Source organism: Balaenoptera acutorostrata, chromosome 3 (assembly GCF_949987535.1).
Source record: "Balaenoptera acutorostrata chromosome 3, mBalAcu1.1, whole genome shotgun sequence".
In the NCBI taxonomy this organism is placed as follows: Eukaryota; Metazoa; Chordata; class Mammalia; order Artiodactyla; family Balaenopteridae; genus Balaenoptera; species Balaenoptera acutorostrata.
The window spans coordinates 125,417,328-125,421,714 of record NC_080066.1 but is presented as its reverse complement, the minus strand read 5'-3'; the positions used below and the strand labels follow the sequence as shown (position 1 = coordinate 125,421,714).

The 4,387-nt window shown below is 38.0% G+C and overlaps 1 pseudogene; it reads left to right on the top strand.

Moving 5' to 3' along the window:
• The first annotated feature begins 1,034 nt into the window (after nucleotides 1–1,034).
• On the top strand, nucleotides 1,035–2,306 carry LOC103004893 (14-3-3 protein zeta/delta-like; annotated as a pseudogene).
• The last annotated feature ends 2,081 nt before the right edge of the window (nucleotides 2,307–4,387 follow it).

Sequence of the window (4,387 nt, the reverse complement as noted above, 5' to 3'; positions counted from 1 at the left end):
ACATTCATTTTTTGAAATATTCGCATTAATTAGGTATTGACTGAAAAAAATGCACAGCCTAAAAGTTGAGAATTATGTTTTATTTGGCAGATATACTGAGGACTTAAGCTGGGGAGATAGGCTCTCAGATAGCCCTGAGGGACTATTCTGAAGAGGTAAGGGAGGAGCAAGAATATACAGGAGTTTTTGCCAAAAAGCAAACAAACAAACAAAAAAACAAAAAAAAACAGGTAGTTAGAACATGAAAAGATTACTATTAATTAAAGAAACACCAGAAATCTCACGTTCATGAATTTAGTGCTTTTCTACGTATGGGAAGATGCAAGAGAGTCTGAGCTCATTGAAATCCTTCCTTTGATAGGCACCTTAATTATCTAGGTCCAGTGTTCTGCTTTCTCCAACCTGAATCCCCTCAGGGTGTGGGGCCTGCTGCAGTGGCCAATGGCTCGATGGCTGCAACCTCTATTGTTTTTGATATCACAGGCAACATTCTTTGTCCACAGAGGTGAATTTAAGAATTAAGTGATATCATTAATTATAGGAAATGCTGATTATGTACAACTTTTATTGTATTATATACAACTTTGTTGTAACTATGGAGGTTACAGTACTTGTGGTAAAAGTGATTTAGAAGGAAACAGAGAGACCCAAGGCAGTCAAACCCAGGTGATCACCTGAATAAGTAAGAATTATTCCCAAACCCTGTAAAAGACTGGAGAAAAATTTACTATAGAGGCTGGTGATGGGATAAACATTTATCATTTCCTGAGCTGAAATTACTGCAGGAGTTCATAGGATCAGTTTGGAATCCTCTTCCACAAGGAAAAAGAAGCTACTATAATGAATTTAAGGATCAAGGCATAACACAATTATTACTTCTTTCATATTCACTTTGCCACAAATTGAAGACAGAAACACAGAGCCTGTGAGCAGCGAGATCCAGGGACAATTTCAGCCTCGCCACTGCCATGGCTCAGAGCCAGCAGGACTCCTCTCCATCCACCACCATCCACTTCTGGCACAAACTTCCAGTCACGGATGAAAACATGCTAGTGCAGAGGCCAAACTGAGCAAGCAAGCTGAGTGATATGTTGACATGGCAGCCTGCATGAAGTCTGTAACTGAGCAAGAAACCAAATTAATCTTCTCTCAGTAGCTTATGAAAATGTTCTGGAGCCCATAGATCATCTTGGAGGGTTGTCTCAAGTACTGAGAAAATGATGGAAGGTTCCAATGGCTTGAGAATACAGAGAGAAAATTGAAAGTGATCTCCGAGATATCTGCAAATGATTTGTTGTCTCTTATGGAAAAAATTCTTCATCCCTAGTGTTTCACAAACCCAGAGCAAAGTCTTCTACTTGAAAATGAAAGGAGACTACTACTGTTACTTGGTCAGTTTACTGCTGGTGATGACAAGAAAGGATTATGGATCAGTCACAGCAAGCCTACCAAGAAGCTTTCTAAGTCAGAAACAGAAAATGCAACCAAAACATCCTATCATATTGGGTCTGGGCTGTAAGTTCTCTGTGTTCTATTGTGCGATTCTAAACTTCCTGGAAAAAGCCTGCTCTCTTGCAAAGAGAGCTCTTTCCCCCTCCAGTTTTATTTAAATATAATTCACATGTAACACTATATGTGTTAAGGTGTACAACATAAAGCTTTAAAAAATGTATATGTTGCAAAATGATTACCATAGTAAGTTGAGCTAACATCCATCACCTCACATAATTATAAGTTTTTTTTCCCTTGTGATGAGAACTTTTAAGATTTACTGTCTTAGCAACTTTTAAATATACAGTACTGTTAACTATAGTCATCATGTTGTACATTATACCCCAGAACTTATTTATCTTACAACTGGAAGTTTATACCATTTGACCATCTTCACCCAATTACGCCCCCACCCCCAGCAACCACAATTCTGACTCTGTTTCTATGAGTTTATTTTAGATTTCACATATAAGTGAGGTCATATGATATTTTTCTTTCTCAGTCTGACTTATTTCAGTTAGCATAATGCTCTCAAGGTCCATCCCTGTTTTTGCAAATGGTAGAATTTCCTTCTTTTTAATGGCTGAATAGTATTCCATTATATATGTATACCACATTTTCTTTATATATTCATCTGTCAATAGACTTAGATTAAGTCAGCTTTTGATGAAGCCATTGCTGAACTTGTTATGTTAAGTAAAGAATCACACAAAGACAACATGCTAACAATGCAGTGACTGAGAGGCAGCTTGACATTGTGAACATTGGATGCCCAAGTGGACAAGGCTGAAGCAGGAGAAGGAGGGGAAAATTAACCAGCCTCCCAACTTTTGTCTATCTCATTCTGAAATTTACACATTTGTTATCCATAGTGCCCCACAAATAGATTTTTTTTATGACAAGTATATGTTAATTTTATTTGAATTTCTATTTTTTCCCGTAAGGTTTTTATGTTCAATGATAGGGGAATAGAGTCAGTTAACATTTAGAAATTTACCTGCTTTTTCCCTTCTCTTTCTTTCTTTTAAATTTTACATTCAAACTTGCTTTGTTTTTTCATTTATTCAGCTCTTGTTTTAACAAGATAATTTATCTTGCTTAAATAAATTTTGTTGTTCTTCATATAGGTTTTGAACTTTTGTTAACTTTTCCTAGCTATTTTATCATTTGGCTATTGCCAATTAGATTTTTTTTAATTGAGATATAATTGACATATGTCATTAGTTTCAAGGTGTAAAACATAGGGATTTGATATGTGTATATATTGTAAAATAATTACCAGTGTCTAGTTGACATTCATCACGACATATAATTTTTTTTTCTTGTGATGAGAACTTTTAAGGTCTACTCTCTCAGTAACTTTCAAGTATACAATACGGGCATATCTCGGAGATATTGTGGGTTCAGTTCCAGATCACAGCAGTAAAGTGAACATTACAAAGTGAGTCACATAAATTTTTTGGTTTACCAGGGCATATAAAAGTTATGTTTACATGATACTGTAGTCTATTAAGTGTGCAATAGCATTATGTCTAAAAAAATAATGTACATACCTTAATTAAAACATACTTTATTGCTGAAAATGCTAACCATTATCTGACAATGCAGGATTGCAACAAACCTGCATTTTTGTAAAAAATGTAATATCTTTGAAGTGCAATAAATTCAAGTGCAATAGAACAAGGTATGCTTATACCATATTATTAACTATAGTTGTCATGCTGTATATTTTATCCCATGACTTATTTATTTTATAACTGGAAGTTCGTACCTTTTGATGCCCTTCATCCATTTCACCCATCCCCCACCCCCTGTTTCCCCTTTGGAAACCACCAACCTGTTCTCTGTATTTATGCATTCATTTTTGTTGTTGTTTTTTGTTTTTTAGATTCTACATATAAGTGAGATTGTATGGTATGTCTTTCTCTGACTTATTTCACTTAGCATAATGCCCTCAGGTTCCATCCAGGTTGTTGCAAATGGCAAGATTTCCCTCTTTTTTATAGCTAAATAATATTCCATTGTATATATACATACCATATTTTCTTTGTCCATTCATCCATTGATGGACACTTAGTTTGCTTCCATGTCTTGACTACTGTAAATAATGCTGCAATGAATGTGGGGGAGCAGATAACTTTTCAAGTTAGTGTTTTGTTTCCTTTGGATAAATATCCAGAAGTGGAATTTCTAGATCATATGGTAGTTCTATTTCTAATGTTTTGAGGAAACTCCATACTGTTTTCCCTAATAGCTGCACCAATTTACATTCCCACTAACAGAGCACAGGGATTCCCTTTTCTTTATATCCTCATGAACACTTGTTATTTCTTACCTTTTTGATAATAACCATTTTTGTGTGTGTGTGTGTGTGTTGGCTGCTTTATTTAAGGTCTGGTGACTGACAGCTATCCTCAACCCAGCCCCTCCCTCCTCTACAAAAGTGGCCAAACATGAAAACAGGCTGCTCTGCCAGGGGGCCTGTGGGGCTGTGGCTTGAATCCAAGGCCACAGGCCTTGGAAGGCAGGGAAGGAGGATGGACAGTCAGTCCAGTTCAAATGGACAAGTGCTGGTGAGGTGGGGGAAGATGCTGGAGAGTCCTGAGGCAGCCTCTGCTGGACTTGCCCTCACCTAGGATGTCAGGACACAGGTCCCTGGAGGAGCCAAGACTCCAAAGCCAGGGGGCCAGGTGCCAGAGGAGGGAGCAAGTCAAAGGCTTTTGGAGCCAAGGGAGGCAGTTCAGGACCCTGGAGCCCAGCAACCCTTCAACACTACCCCATGCCCATGAAGACACCCCCACAGTCACACCTGCAGCCACACACACACTCACACCCACACCCATGCCAATTCCACATACACACAGGGCTGCAAAGGCCCTGGACCCACACCCTGGAC